At 37.9% G+C, this 17,515-nt stretch overlaps 1 protein-coding gene across 2 annotated transcripts in view; it reads right to left on the reverse strand.

Moving 5' to 3' along the window:
- LOC109853654 overlaps positions 1-17,515 on the reverse strand; it is a 142,961-nt gene that overhangs the window by 87,342 nt on the left and 38,104 nt on the right. Inside the window, exon 3 of one of the 2 annotated variants that reach the window (XM_020425964.1) lies at positions 13,734-13,739. The exons of the other annotated variant lie outside the window; for it this stretch is intronic. The gene's annotated coding sequence lies outside the window, so the exon portion shown is untranslated. The remainder of the gene's footprint in view (positions 1-13,733; positions 13,740-17,515) is intronic. 2 annotated transcript variants of the gene reach the window in all.

A 17,515-nucleotide genomic window follows, 5' to 3' on the forward strand; every position in this document is an offset into this window, starting at 1 on the left:
ACAGATACTTATAATATAGATAATTTGTTTTTTATTGTTCTTTTTTTTTACATCTTTTTTTCCGGAATTTTGATTAAATAAAATTTTAATCTTGACATCTGCATTGTTCTTTCATGTGATCCCTCATCAAAAATAATGTTTAATAATAAGTTAATAATTGTTAAAACACTTTGCATAACGCACAAAACTTCACGTAATAACTCTTAACTTATTACCGACACCGTTCAAATTGGGTAAGGCAAAGAAATTACTCTTAAAATTCTTTTACACGGCGATAGTTCAAAATTAACAGCAAATTTGTTTCGAAAGATATAAAGAAAATCAATAGACTATGGTACATTTAAACTTTTATTCAGAAAGTTATGAAACTTCTCGATTTTCATATTTAATTTGTTGATTGTTTTTTTTTTCCGTTGGCGTGTTTTATGAAAATTTAAACCTGCCAAAATGTATTGCCAATAAAATCTTTTTCGTTTTATTAATGTTAAAGAATTGATGTAATCACGCGAGTTAACGGCTTTTGCTTACGCGTACGTACGTGTGTGTACACACATGTACACACATATGTGTGTGAGTTTTCGCGAATGAATGTGAACGCCACACTAAATTTACAGTAACGGCAGGTGAATAGGATTAGAGGATGAATTGGATTTTAAATTAGAAATTCACTCGCTCTGACTCGCTTCATCTTGCTTTACTAACTGTCGTGGTTGCTAGAAAGCAGTTACTCTTACATCCCATCGCTATATTGTCTCTGTCCTCTTAGCTCTTATCCGGTTCAACTTTTATACAATTCTATTCCCTTTCGTTTTCCTTATTTTCTTTTGCTGTGTCACACTTATCAGCGTTTTCCAAACTCTCACAACTACATAGTGTAGCAATCCCGAGCTATATTTTTCTCGCAAACACAATGGCGGAGGACAAGTTTGCGCGCGCGCGCGCGCGCATGAGAATACATTTATAAATTATTTCAGAGCGTAAAGCACACAGAATGTTGCTGCGCATATTTTTGATTTATTTTTTATCTATTCTCAATATGTTGAATATTCAACGCTGAATATTCGATGTAATGATTTATACGATGTGTCGGCGTATGTGTGTGTGTGCGCACGCGCGCGCGCGTACGCGTTGCAATTTTATAAAATATTATGTAAAACGCGATGTCAAAAATGCGATGTTCTGCTTTCCAATTCTCGGAATTTGTTTACGCCAAACGATCCTTTCAAGATCGCACGATTAATTATGCATCCGATCTATTAACTTTTATCAAACTTTCAGCGAAACGAGCTCCGCGCGTTCATGCACCATGAATATTTATAAATAATTTGCCATGCATAGTATAAACAGATGTTAATTAGCAATATGTGATCGAGCGGCATCGTTACCGCTTTCAAGCGTTCATTACAGATAGAAAAGAAAAACGAGCGTCGGAATGGGAGTTTTTATTCTATCGCAGCTGCAAACGCGAGAACGCACGTTTTGCAACATTATTCATGTTGTTTGTTTCTTTTTTGTTTTTGTGTTTGTTATTTTCAATCAGAAAACAACAGATTATGTATAGTTTTGCATGTACATTTGATCATACTTAAAACAAAATTTATCCTCTTTTATTGCGAAAAATTCGAACAGTTTTCGAACAGCGAAGCAAAAATAAAAAAGAAACAGGCAAAACAATTCGAGCTTTTGGACGGAATTTGCGGTGGCATTTTCCGGACGAACAATCGTCCGCACCACCACCAACGTTGATGGTGCGCGTCGCGTTACGCCGCAGCCAAAATTAGCGCGCGCTCCGATGAGTCAGTCGCGTGGCACACGCGTCGCATTCCGACTTTACATAGAGCCGCGCCGCACAACCACTTGATCCAATCGTCACCACGTAATCCCGCGTTCTTCTTCTTGGCAGGACGAATGCGCGGAACAAGGGTTCTCAAACGGAGAGAAATGCGTGCGTTTCTCGCGCGAGCACGTAACGCTTTTGTACCAACCAGAACAGATTCCCCGGTCTTAACGCATTGTTTTTGTTGCTTTTTATTTGATGTCTGTTTCTTCAAAGAAGAAGAATCTAAATCAAGTGAACGCGGCGGTCGTAAAAATAGAGAAGTAAAAAACAAGTAAAAAACTTCAAAAGATAGACGTTGGACGAGCAAAGATAGTAACAATAAAAATTTAGAAACTCGTACGATATATTGAGGTCAAACTACGCATATGACAACGTCTGGCAGTTTTTAATAACTGTTTAAATTTATTTTTATTTTCAATTGGAAAGATATGATAACATCTAGAGAAATATTGTGCAACTGACACGCAAGCTGTATCATTGTCACTTAGCACAGCACCGGTTTAGTCAAATGTATTTTAGATATTGTATCATACGAGTACATATTATACACGCGTTTAAAATATATTCGTCTCAATTACTTTCAACTCTCTTCCTCTCTATCCAAAATTGAAAAAAAAAACAATATTTTTACTAAAAACTTATTTTTTGCTGTCGTCACATATCTGCCAAAAATTCTTTCCAAAAATTGAAAAGGACGTGGCGCGACAGCAACTCACAATCCACTATGCGGCTCTCACAATCCGCGTAATAAATAAAGCTTATAGGGTAACAGGTTTGCACGGGCTAACGGTCTCACTTGTCTTACTTATTACTACGCGGAACGGGTTAATTGATCGATTGGCTACGGTACGACTCTGCGGCGCGACGTTGGGCTGCTTTTACTATGGCAGGTGAAAATCTATTAGGAATTTAGTAGAGTATGGTATTCCTCGCAACAATAGAGATTGCCAATGAAGATTGACTTTATCTCAAATAGACGATTGTTGTACCTGAATGCGTTCTTTCAAGCTTAGAATATTTACCAGAATTTTTCCTTTCTAATCTTGACGAAGAGAACGTGTACACATTTGTTTCAAAAACTGTTACATTAAGGTGATATAGGGAGTTTGTCTTTTTTGCTTACTACAATCAAATGCTTTAATCAATTTACTGGCTTATACACAATGTGGAAAAAAATCAAACTATCAAAAAACGTTTCTTTCTAAACCAAAAAGATGCTCCGAGAGATGTACACACCACATACACACGCAATAATTGTTAAAATAATGAATAAAAATCACCTCAATTTTATTTTCAAGTTTACTTGATAAATCGGCGCTCACGTTTTGCGTGCTATTTCCATTCCAAATCTAATTCTATATAATGTCCGCAAGTGCATTCTGTTGTCTCATGATTTCCCGTCGTTTGCTCTAACTTCGCGTTTCGCGACGCTAATATTTTACTTAACATTTGTAACTTGTAATCCCTGGAATTTCCAGTTGTCCCGCGTGTCGCGAATACGTCAAGAGTTGAGTTTTCGAGTAAAAACGACACGTAACCTTTTCACCGATCTATTAGAAGAACGCAAGAACTTTACGTTTCTGCGTCCGCAAATAGCACGACCTCGTCGTGTTAAAAAGAGGCCGCAATACTTTGGGAACGTGCGATCTATAAGATGGTCTTCGACCTCCTAGTGTCACGACACATATGTGGGAAACTGCGCTTGCGATTTCTCGCAGAAGAATATTCTTGTGATAATGAAAAAATAATTACCTTTAATGGCAACGACATTTTAAAAAGACGATTCTATTTACATACGTGAACTTTTTATTCATTAAATTCTAACGTAAATTAAATTGCGTATATATTTAAAACTATATGTATTTAAGGCAAACCGAGTATGCATGCGCACATATTCGATCTAAAAAAAACAAATAAAAAAAAATTATATTCCAAAAGATATTTCGGAGAGCCACACATGCTTCCCTAATTAAGTCTCTCTTGGATATTTCAGTTTAAGAATGAATGAATTACGAGGTGGATAATCAAATTTTTTGAGCCTTGCTAATTTACACAGCATTTGCATTGTGACAATTTGCTTCTGTGACACCTCATCCCGGTCCTCTCTACGCGGGTACACAATGTGCAGATGTAATTAGGTACGCTACCTTTATTAGCTGCACTGTGCTTATTACTGTGAATGAAGATACATATGTAAGCGATATATATATATATATATCGTAGATGTATGCACATATCGCATAAATGTGTAAATTAAATGATTCTTAATCGCGCGCGTGTGCGATTTGCTAAACGCTGATATGCGTTTTCGATTAATCTAAATTAGCGTAAACAAGTGGGTTGATTAAGAGTTTAAATTAAATAACTAATTTATTCAAATGTAACTTTCCTCAACTTGTTCTCCATAACCTCGTGAAAAATTTTGAACAGTTTTATTAATAAACACGAGGAAAACTTGCAGAAACGCAAGAATAATTGCTGCATAATGGCGTCTTTTACACGCACGCGCGAGGACAAACTTAATGAGTCTCTTGAAATCCTCGCGCGTTGTCGCCAATAATTTTCCGCGACCGCGACACGTAAATAAACGCGGGACCGCAAGTAATTTTAGTCGTCCTCCCGTAGCGAGAGATTCGCCGAGTATTTTGGCGAGAGAATAGACGAGAGGGAGAGAAACTAAATGCGTTCTTTCCTTCTCGCAAGAAGAAAGGAAGGAGGGAAAGAGCCGTAGAAGCGGAGAAGCGCGTTACGTGAATAGCGATATATCCAGGATTGAATTTAACTTGTACACATTTGCGGAAAATCGGATTTTTCGCCGCGAGCATTATAAATGGCCTTATCTCCTCCTTTTCCACTTTCTTCGTTTCATCCTTGATTCGCGATGCAGTAATGCGCGCACCATTGCGATGCGCATAAAGGCCAGCCATCCTCAGCCACCCCCACGACAAAGGCGCGCGATTTATTGTTAATTTTGTAGTGTACGAAATGCAAGGTGAAACTCAGTCCCTTCCCTTTCTTCGTCTTCGTTTTGTCGCTCTCTTTTGTCTCTCTTTCTGGTATTCGTGAAATCCTCTGTTTTCTCTTACCCTCGCCGTCGTTCTTTTATTTAATTACGCTCGTGTTTCTGTTTCCTTATTGTCTCGCGCTACAGACGTTTATTAATTTATACGCGCGCGTGTGTGTGTGCAGAGTTTGCAATTTACATCTCTCTCCGACTTCGGAGAGCAACATTTTCGAAGGAGAAGCGAAACGTCGAACACGGTGTCTTGGGATCGAATTTTGCGTTTACGTAAAGTTGAACGGACCGTATAGATACGAAGGCACGAGCCAAAGTTTTCGCAGCATGAAGCATTTTTAGAAGCGCGAGGGAAGAACATGAAAGACGAACGCAATGATGCCGGACGACGTTCGCCCGTTCACAAGGGCAAACTATGAACCAACGCTACCGGCGCAAAAGTTCCCCGGACGCCCGCGGAAAAAGAGCTCGACGTATGCGTCCCGAAGTTAGGTGAAAACTGGATTTCACTGAGCGACCATATACTGCGCCATTATGTAGTTTTCAGTCACGGAGTTTTGTAGAGTTAAAAGACATCCCGTACTTTCTTAATCTTCATATTCGTCGGATCTTTCATCTCGCGATTTCCGCTTATTCCGGAAAAGTCGCTTAAAGTAGGTTAAATATAGTTAGTTTAAAAAAAGAGAGAAAGAGAGAGAGAGAGAGAGAGAGAGAGAGAGAGAGAGAGAGAGAGAGAGAGAGTTTTTCATCTTCGTCGGATCTTTCATCTCGCGATTTCCGCTTATTCCGGAAAAGTCGCTTAAAGTAGGTTAAATATAGTTAGTTTAAAAAAAGAGAGAAAGAGAGAGAGAGAGAGAGAGAGAGAGAGAGAGAGAGAGAGAGAGAGAGAACTCTGCAACTAGAGTATTCTCAGAAGACTTGGAGAAAACGATTTCCAACAATGCAACTCTATCCAAGTGAAAGAGAAATAACGTCTCAAATCCCCAAACTCGGTTTACAGTATATTGGTTGAATGTTCGCGAAACGTAAATGTGTTTTTCTTTTTAAACACATTTTCATAAAAAAACAAACATGAGATTCCAAAAAGCATTCTTGTGAAAATTTCGAATAGCTTACAAAAATTGACGATTCAACATCATTCGTGTAAAAAAAAAAAAAATAAAAAACAAAAAACAATAAAAATTTCATTAGCTCATCTTTCATCCGCGCAACGATAGAAATGAGAAACAATATCAATTTTGAACTTCAAGTCGCTAATAAAAATGTTTAAGATAGAGAGATAGGGCTTTATCAAGCGAACGGGCAGATCCTGGGAGTATCTCCGCAGGGAATCCTGAGAAAAGCCACGGACATCCTCTTCCTGGAGAAACTTACGTTCCTACGAGTTTCCTTTCGCAAACTTTTACCTTGACCGGCGAAAACGAACGAACGAAGCTGGTGAGAACGCGCGCAACTGGTTGGGCCGGTGAGTTTCGCGACGCTTTTAAACGTCGGCCGAACTTTTCTCCGAAGCGAGCTTTCGGGCATCGCGACGTCAGGAGACGCCGCAATTCCACACGACTCTTCACAGATATCGGCAGAGAAAGAAAAAAAGAGAGAGGGAGAGAGAAAGAGAAAATGAAAGAGCAGACGAGAGAGACAGAAATTTAAAGGGAGATCAATTGGAAGTCTAAAACGATTCAACCTGCACGCGAAAATTGTTTAGCAATCGTCGAAAATCAATATTGCAATAACTTTCTGTCTCTCTTTCCCTGTTATATTGTACGAAAACCGTATTTGCTGCAATTGATTTAATATTTTTTGTAGAAATATAAATAAGATGTTGAATGACAGCTCCACAAAATTAAATGAATGATGATCAAGTGACATTAACCATCAAATGTTATTAGGGAAACGAAAATAAACGTGTATCCTACCAGAAAGAGCGTGTGTAAATAATCACACTCGATTCTATCGATCTTGATTGTTGCCGCTTTTATCTCGACGCTGATTGAAAGTTTCTCGGATGTGTTTTTCGATTCATGTCGTAAGAATCAAGAGGCACGGTACTGCCTCTCACCGCTCGAGCGCGACTTCGTTGCGCGTGTCTTTAAAACTATAATAAAGTCACGTTACAGTAAGGAGAAGAAAGCAACACGTGACTAAAGTCACGTGACTGTACTTTAGTCATGTTTTTAATGACACGTGATTAAAGTACAGTCACGTGACTTTAGTCACGTATTGTTTTTCTCTCCTTACTGTCACGTGACTTTATTATAGTTTTAAAAACACGTTTGTTTTGCCACTCCTCCCTCTCACTATTTTTTAATTTTGATTTTCTCGCGGTATTTCTGACATCTCTCTAATTGTTGTGACATTCACAACAATTACACATCACATCTAAGTGTATTATATGATTTGTAAGACGTATATGCTAGCTGTCATCGCGGTGACAGGTTGTGTTCACTGACACTACACGTTAAAATTATATTCTGATAGTCTTATATATTCTTGAGTATTCATTTTACATGGCTGATTCGATCAATCTCGTGTATTAATTCTAATATTTTATATCTAGTACGAATTTAAAAGTGATAATAATAATTTCGCAAAAAGATTATTACACTTTCAATAGATTTGCTTGTCAGCCATATTTCTCTCTCGCTATTATATATTTTATTCTGTAAAGACGTTTTTAGATCCGAGCAATACAAAAAACAGCTCGAAACTATAATCACGCGTTCAATATCGCAGGCGGCTTCAGTGTTCTCTTGAGAGACGCGAAATTAGCCCGTGCTTTGTTATATCTTTGGATAAAAACTAAATTCGGAATAATAAAATTATGCTCTACTTTCTTTATGCGATTTGACGCACAGAAAAAAACTTCTGACCTAAATCTCAAAATCGATGGATCTATCCGTGTGTGTGAATCCGTGATTGGATCTACGTGGGTTATTTACGTACATATTTAGTCACATACCAATTTAATGCGCTCTTATATTGCACGCCTTTTAAAAGCATACATTTACAAAAACTACACAGAAAAATAATTCTAAATTAAATTGCGAACTTTTTATAATCGATCTGAAGTTGATTTTTTCTTGGTTGAAAATATCGGAGCGCCATTAGTTCATCAATTACAGATCAGGTAAAATGAGAAAGGCTTTTGAATTAAGCTTCGGAAACAGAAATAAATAATGAAATTCTATTCTCATTTAATTTCAAGAGTGGACACACTTTCCTTTAATAGAATTTTAATCCGAGATGCTTAATAACGAAATCTACGAAAATATAGTATTCGGTGCAGTATTTCGCTAAGTGAAAAAATAAACTTCGAAATTGCACGATCGCGAACGTAATTTCGCGATGAAAATAAGTACGTCTCTCTCTCATTATTGATTAAAGTTTGTTTTTACTACATATTACGCGTATATCCGCGTAATATGTTGAGGCTAATTAATATAAATTCTAAATATATTCGCGATTTCATTGACTTTATCCACGAGATGTTTGCTAGATGTTCGATTCTCATATTTGATAATTTCTCTCTCTTTCTCATGAATTAATAATAAAAACCTTCGCTAGAATCTATCCTAGAATAGTCGCGTGAAACTTGAAAATCAATCCACGAAATGAGAGTAACAAACAAGAGTAACTGCAAAACGTTTCGCTTTGTACAAACTCGGACTCGGGATTAGAAATTGTTGAGATAATAACATATAATAATAAATAGTGTGTTTCAGTACTCATTATCAGATCACCAAAATCCGATTAGAAAAATTAAACAACTTGAAATTCTCTGAATTGAGCGAAACGTGGGAGTTCTATTAGATTATAACTTCAGAAGCGAGAAACCACACAGACTCCTTGCGGTATACATTGAAATAAATGAGTTTTTTCGCATGCCACTACGCCCCGCATAGAGGAGTAAACTTGCAAAACGTGCCGCAAACTTTCTTTTCGCGTTCTCCTTCATTAATAAATGGACGCATAATTTAAATGCGTCTTGTACAAGATGTAAACCGGGAAAGTTGAGCGAAACTTCGGGGTACATGTTCCTCCATATACCTCGAAGATGAAAGCCATTTATATAAACACAGAGAAATGTTTCACGCACACATTCACGGAATTATAGATAGTTTCTTTCAGTCAATTACATTTATTCTTTCTCTGAATAACCTAGATATATATTTTTTTACCAATTAACCTTTTTATCAATTAACCCTGTCAGCCTCCGTGTTAATATTTAATAAACACATTTAATAACGTTCCAATTAACATTTTAATCTAAAGTTAGAAATCTAAACGAATTTCCGTTATAAATGTCGAAGAACACTTTTCCAAATGTCATAATAAATTTGCAGTCCGTTAATAACGTTACGATCTAATTTCGCCGCGGCGACTAAGCGAGAGCCGCGAGCTTTGCTCCCCTCGCAAGTTCGCGATTTGAGAACCATCGGATCGGACAAAAACCGACGGTTTTGGCGTGATTTCGGCTTGATGTATCGCAAGTCGCAACCGGCTGCTCAGACGCGGTCAGTTTCGCCCGAAGGAACGAGTTGTCCCTGCGGACAAGGGAGAGAAAGACCCACCCTCTGTTCCTGTCACTCACCCTCCCGGCTTACAGACGGGGAGAAGCCCGTGGGGGTTGCGGGCGCCATTCAACCGTAACAAAAGGCAATCACCATAGAAGTGGCGGCACTGGAACTAGCAGCGGTCATAAGTTATCGAAATCGCGTCGATATTTCCGCGAAACGAAAGTCCATCTGACGAGCTGGCAAAGTGAACAAAGACGCGAAAGTACATAGCGATTTGAGCTGATTATCATGTAACAGTTTAACAATGATGAATGCAAAATATTCGAATTTAACAGATTAATGAGAACTAACGACGAGAACTTAGTTAGGCGGTAATTAATAATGATGACTAAATTTTAGTAATTAAAAGCATAATTATTGCGTAAGTATGATATAATAGTTAAATGATTATAAATAACAACGAGACAGGTGAAATAATATAATTAAAGTCGATTTGGAAAAAGTTACAGTAATTAGTTCAAACGCAGTTGTAAAATGACTTAATAAACTAGCAAAAATATTTAGAGTCCCACAACAAACATAGCATACACTCGTTTTTACGTATAAAATAACACGCCGCTAGTTTTCTTTGTGTAACTCGCGTGCTTTGTTATATATATATATATATACATTTTTTTTTTAAGAGTATGTATTTGTCTCGCTCGTTTATTTCGGTTCTCTACTCATAACAGGTGTTGCCCGATTTTTGCGCAGTGCTCGCTCAATTGTTTATCAAGTATCGCGCTAACTACGGAAGCGCAGCAATCAATTGAGAATCTCCTCGATATAATCCCGATTGTTCCCAGGAAAAGCGATATGAGTTGTTTGAATTTTTACGCAGATATCCGTCATATTCGCGCGCTCTCTTTTTGCATCAATGTAAAAATTCGGATAAAGATTCGCCAGGTATTGGCCACACATACATTGGCACCGCACGCGAATAAATATCTACAAAAATCGGAAATGCCCGTCAATAAAATTATTAAAAAAAAAAAAAAAAAAAAAAATGCATACCAACTGAACCAACGATTTTGTATGGGTGAGAAAACTCTGAGAGAGGGAAGAGGAAAATGGTGTACAACCATCGTCAATTTCTGCATGTTCACTCGCGCTCAATTGAATGTGCTCGAAATATATATCGAGCGTCGTCGATGTCCGCTCGAAAATGCGCGAAACTACTCGAGAAGTTTCCGGATTAATTGTCGCTTGTTGCAAATACATGTTACAAAGAGATTTTCTACAAAATCACAGAATTTGTTGCACAACATACGCACCAATAACTCAAATGCAGATTGAATATTGTTTAATATTTATCATGCAACTTTACAGATAATTATTATTTCGCATAATGTTCAAGAGAGAAGCGATTGATATTTTAACGAATATTGAAATTAATTACGCGCACAACAGAGTGCCAGGGGACTTTCTCTGACTTTTAGCGAATTATACTAATTTTATCAATAATATTGTTCCCGTCTCCGCACAAAACGTGTATTGCAAAAGCTGTGTGATTCTTAACATGCGCATGTGCATGTAATTAATATTAAAATTCACAATAATAACAAAAACATACATCGCAATTAATTGTAAATTTAAATTTAGATTTTAAATTGTGTTCTATATTGCTGTTAATAATGATAAAATATTAATTATGATTACGCGTTGTCGTACACGTAAATAACAAGCAATTTATCGTCAGTCCGATCGGTAAGAATATATAAATCATCACTCGCGATAAGAGCCCGAAAGATTCTCGCCTGGCACGGCCCACGAAACAACCCAGTGTAATCTAAAACGCTTGGTTAAAAATTTCACAAATCCGTGAACTTCCGCCTCTTTCCGCACGAAATCTTTATACGAAGACGGTATGCCGTCATTATCTGAACGCGAAACATCGCAACGCGCCGAGGGAAAACAGCGAGAGGGTGGCCCGGTTGCATCGATCGGGGTTAATATCGGGGGGGGGGGAGTGCGAGGGAAGGGGAGGAGAAGGAAGAAGAAGAGAAAGGGTAGAAGAAATGCGGGGAGGAGGGCGGAGTGAAGCAGCTTACAAATTGCACTCTCAATTTTCGTGAGGAAGCGCCGGCTGGCCGGCGTTGCGAGCTGCAAAGCAGGTTTTATCGAGTGAAAGCGGAAACGAAGAAGGGAACCGAAAGGAGAAAGAGACCAGAAGGGTGCGAGAGGTAGAAGCGAGGAGGGTTGCAGGTCGAAGAGTGGACCATTAAATCGCAGCACCAGCAATTACATCGATCTAGCCGTGTCTGATGATGTTGATTTAAGTTCGAGGAGAGACGGCTCCGCGCGAGCCTTTCACACTCCATTTCGAACGCGCGCACGAGTGGATTTCGAGAAGTTTTCGAATTTTGTGAAGGGAAATTAAGCGCGGAATATCTCGCGCGAGGATGCGAGAGATGAAACGAGGGGAGAGGGAGGATGTGTTTTAAAATAAACATCGCACCCGAAGCGTATATAATAGAAGCGTTCAAGAGCTTCGTGAATTAGTCTACATTCACACGCTTCGATCTTTTTTTTCTATAAAGAAACAATTTAAAAAAAACCAATCTGTATAGTAAACAACTACTTATACTCAATTATTTAAATTCAATTCGAACGGAATTGATTCGAATCATTCGAATAAATTCTGTTCTTCTGCTTTGATCTGAGAAAATATTTTCGCGAAGAAAAAATTTTTTTTTTTTATCACGACATAACGAAGAGAAAACAAGCTACACCGATAAGAAGTTGAGATGCAATTACATGAATATGTAAAAAGACCAATTAGAATCGATGTCTTACCGTAACATTAAGCGTTAACTGCGTCGCTAAGCACCTGGATGACCTCGTCTCGTAGTTATCCCCGATTTTTCATTGCGTTCGCATAATTAAACTTTCAATGCGACGCGGTGGCGATCGCGTTTTTGCGACGGACACTTCGCGCCGGCAAAAAGATCGTTAGCGGATTCCAGAAGCGCTATATACCGATAGTTTATTGATTCTAATTTACCGGAAAGTCGTTATCCAACAAAACCCGATCGTCTCGGATTCGTTTAACAGTTATGAAGAAGCTTAACGGGTTATGGTGATTTTAGACATCAAATCGCAATAATGGGAAATTATTTAATATTTAATTTAATAATACCTCAAATCTTTAATTACCTAGCGACCTGATGTAAAGCAATTACGCAGTTTTTGTATATCCTACTGCTATACGAGAGCGTGTGTGTATGTGTGTGTGTATATATATATATATATATATATATATATATATATATATGTGTGTGTGTATGTATATATGAACGGCATAAAACTGGCAAACGACGCAAAAGTAGCAGCTCCGCTTTGACGAAATGCAAAATAAGATTCGCGAAGCAGATCCTTAACGGCGACATGCGCTGAACTTCATGCTGCCACGGAAACTGAAGGATTTCGTCGTATAATTAGACAAGTTAATTACAGCGAAGTACGTAATAAGCACTGACTTTAAATTAACTCCCCGACAACCTATACTGTAGTCCGTAAGTCGGAACCAAAGTCATGTTCAAAGTAAGTCTTTTCGTTCTATATCTACTTGTACTTGAGAATACTGATTACGTTACTATGATTACACCTTTCCGACATAAGGTCATACGATATATAATAAGTGATGAGACAATATAACAAAGAATAAGAGAATATCGCGCGCAACTCTTGTTAATTAGTCCGTTTTCACGTAATGTGTCAAAATTAGGGTCTCGAATATCGTTTGAGTATTGTTACAAATATACACGCGGTAAAATTAAGAGAGAGTAAGATAAAAAACAAAGACCGGGGTTAAAGTGTGCATGTGCGCAAAATCCGTTTTAAATGTTCACAATGAGTGTCAAGAGTACATAATGAGCAAAATAACAATTAAAATGCCGACTGTTAAGCGGCGGAACTAAAAAGTGTGCGTGTGTGCGTGCGTGCGTGCGCGCGTGCGCGTGTGTTTGAAAGATGGCATATTAATTAAAATTCCCCGTTAAATACTGAAAATAAAAATAGAGCAAGAAAAATAATAGGATAAAAATTACTATGTAAGAAGAGTAATTAAACTTGACGCGCGGACGATCCGAGAGGATAAATAAAATTCCGGACGTCCCGTTCCGTATCGTGCACGCACTTTGACGCATTAAGAACTCGTAAAAGCGTCCATTACTCAGACATTAAACATACTCTTGGCACTTACGCGCACTTCTTGCTTATGCACAAGCTAAATTTTGAGCTAATTTTACCTCGGAGTCGCCCGTTCTCGCGGAATGGTTTCGATTAATTGCGTCGCGCGCCGCCAACATTGCTCGCTTACCGTTATCTGAAACAAAGAAGCAAAACACAATCAATTTAACTACGTATAAATATATGTATAAAAACGATTCTCGCGAAATATTAATATTAATTTTATTTTTAACAGGATAAGTGTGTCGGTTTTTTTTTCAATCGCATCGAATTTCTTTACATGTCTGATAGAATAGCTTGTTGAAACAATTTGCAACTGCATATCGCGATCCAATAAACTATTTTTGCCAAGAAAAAAATGATGGTTTACATTTACCGAAGAATTTGTAGTCGAGGGCAAATGATATTGACAAGAGCAGTTCGACAACCTATAAATTCGAAAAATTTGATATACTGCGCAACTGTACGAGCTCACACGCAAACCTAAAAAACATAACTTTTCTATTGCGGCGGAAAAAACAATTTCATGAGAGAGAAAAAAAGAGAGAAAGAGAGATGTAACACAATATTACGAAGTAAAAGTCCAGGTTTTAAATGGTTTTTATAAATATCTGTAAATCTACAAGACATTGAATAGAATATTTTGAATAAAAATCCTATTTCTACTTGCAAAGAAGAAAAAAGAAAATAGCGAACAGTAGAACGTAGTCGGATAAAACATAAATTTTAAACTTTCTTTGTGAAATTCAACTTTTATATGTGTCTCATAATATGCCAGTCCATAGTTTGATTACTATGCTGACTTTCGTCGATTACTCTCTCTCTCTCTATCTCTTTCGCGCGCGTTATTAAAAAACTGGTGAACGCATTGCGCACAAGGCACTTATATCACACGAGTGCATTTTCATCGTGATGCACTTGGCGTATCGATGCCGCTACGAAGTGAGTTTTTACGCGGCTTTATGGCGCATTTTTAGTGAGGGTTGGGGAGGCTTGTCTTGCGTTACATGTTCGTAAGTCGACGGTATACGGCGTCGGATAAAATAAAGTACGGTGCACTTTAGTCGATGAAGACGAAACGCAAAGAAGAACTCGCGGCGATGCGGCATCGCGATGTACACATTGACGATTCTCGATATACGCTTTTCCATTTAAATATTGATTACATTACGTAAATGACATAATCACCATTGTATAATTTATAGCGCATGCCATATAAATTTTTTGAAGTCCATATTTTAGTTATACGGTGTTATATCTTTTTAGTGGAGCTTATTGGTTAAAAGATCCATGTCAGCGTTTTATAAATTGACTTTTTTTCAATACAAAATAAACGCTTTTATTTCCCTTCCTTTTTATCTCTCGCCTTTTCTGCTTACTTTATTTTTGCCATTTATCAAAACTTTTTTTTTTGTTACACATTAGTAACGTAAGTGAAAAAGGTTCTGTTTGAGTTGGGCAATTTTCGCTTCGATATGCGGCTTTGATTTTGTAAACGCGCGGATGTTTTCGTTCGTCATAATAAAGCAAGCGTATAATGCAACGCGGAATTGTGCAAAGTGAGAAAAACGAGAATACGCGCGATATACATCCGCGCTTTTTGATAAAAAGCTTACGCGTTTATTTTAATCGAACCGCGAGATTGCAAGCGCTGGCGCACCGAGCTATCAAGTTACCCGCAAAATATTAAATGCAACACGTATATACATAGCAATCGCACATCGATGATTCTCGTTACTATTGTATTTATTTTTACAGCAGCGCGAACAGAAACGTCTCAGGTCGCAAAACATTCTCAATTACATACTCGTTAAACGGAGACAAATAAAAACGAAGAGACTTTTCCCGGGTATTAAACGACGCGACACGTCTAAATTTTGTCCGTAATATTAAGAGAATTAAACGGTGGTTTGTATTATTTAATCGAGAACTCTGATCCGCGCAATTGTACCACGATTTTCCATTGCGAATGATGAAACGGATTTCTTCAATTTCGGTTATTTGCAATTCAGACACGGACGTCTTAGATCGCGTTTGGATAAGACGCATGCAAAAAGCAGTATCTATTTGCGTCAGAACGCTCTCGCCAGACCAGAGGGCAAGCCTCGAAGGTAATCCTTCCACTCGCTCGCTCGACTAGAGAGAGGTGGGATGGTTCTTCTTCACGCGCGTTTACAAGGCGGATCGTATGCAAATCTCTAGCGGCTTAATTACGCGACACGCCTACTATATGAGGTCTCGGATCGCACGTAACGCGAACCGGAAGCCGATATATCTGGCCGACACGATAAGAAGAACCTTCATTTGTAGATCAAACCGCTAGCTCATTCGCGGATCCTTGAACGCCGATCAAAACTACCGAGAAAAAATCGAATACGCGGATTAATTAATTCTTGGACAAATATAGTAACAAAATATTATGTCGCAATTGTGTAGATAATTTATATATTTTACACGTAATATAAATTCTCTCTCTCTCTCTCTTTATCGCGATATTTTAAATTCTAATATAAATTTTATCTTCTAGATATTTTATTATCTTTCATTCACATTTTTATCAGATAAACAAGTCACGATACGTGTAATCTGCTGTAAAACACGGCGCAATAATAATAACAATTGAAAAACATATTTTGCACTATTAGTACTATCTTTTCCACGATCCCACCCTGTATATAACGCTGTCACGTAATGAACGTTCCCGAAGCATCACATGCAAATCTTACATTTATCTTCCTCTTTCCGACCGGCTAATCCTTGGCGAGTGGCTCGTTCTTTTCAAAGAGAATAACGTTTAGATTTCCATGACGCAACAATATTTGCATTTTCGCGACGTAACGCCAAAATACACGAAAGAAAGGCGACGGCGAAACAGAATAACAAATCACACCCGGATACTCCGTTTTTAATCCTTTCCGCGCTACGGTAAACTGTCGGGAAAACACGATGAAAACAGAACACTGCGAAGTTCAAATGCGATTTGCATATGTTTTCCCGATACACACGATCCTTTCAATAGGATATAAATCATCGTATCTTGAACAGACACTACCTGCTTGCTTACGTAAGATAATGTTACTCCGATCTAAATTGCAAATGTGACATTTAAATAAAGAAAACTTTTCTCGCACGCACATACGTATTTTTCTGTACGTATGCATGTGTGCGTGTCAATTTTCCGTACGTTCACGTATAGATAGCATTGTTTTTTCAAATAAATGTCTTGGTTTTTCTCTCGCAATCAAAAACCGATTTTATCGCGCGCGCAATAAAAATATGTCAAATGTAAATTACCACTAAGAGTTACATATGTCGCAAAAAAACTATCGCTCTACACTTTTTGAATAATGTCTCTCAAAATAAATCGCCTAATAAAAAGTTATCTGCATCTGAGATTCTATCGAATCTATTTGATGATATAGACCGAAGTCGATCAGGTACGCAACTAAAGCGCTGATTAAAAATTCTTGAAGAGCGAGTGCAAGCGCGAATGGAAGTTCGCGCGTAAGCGATAAAGTTTTAATCCACGGCGAGAATAATGGAATTTCGGGGGGAAAAGTGCACTTTTCCTTCTAATTTTCTCACTGGGTGCCAAATTGTCGCGCGATAATTTCAACTTCCGGAAGCTGCGAGCTTATCGGATGCGATTATCTTCGTAACTCAGTCAACGAAAGAGAGAGAGAGAGAGAGAGAGAGAGAGAGAGAGAGAGAGAGAGAGAGAGAGAGAGAGATCTCGGACTTAGGCCTAAAGAGAGATTTTCACGTATATTTTACAAATATCACGTGAAAGATAACCGCGGGTATCGTTTTTTTTATAGATAATCTTTGTATATGTACATCATATAATTGTACATGTTAATCGTTGATTATGTGTATGTATTGTTACATGTTAATTATTAATCAGCAATGACG

The sequence above is a fragment of the Pseudomyrmex gracilis genome, unplaced genomic scaffold (assembly GCF_002006095.1).
Source record: "Pseudomyrmex gracilis isolate BER0280 unplaced genomic scaffold, ASM200609v1 scaffold_52, whole genome shotgun sequence".
Classification (NCBI taxonomy): domain Eukaryota; kingdom Metazoa; phylum Arthropoda; class Insecta; order Hymenoptera; family Formicidae; genus Pseudomyrmex; species Pseudomyrmex gracilis.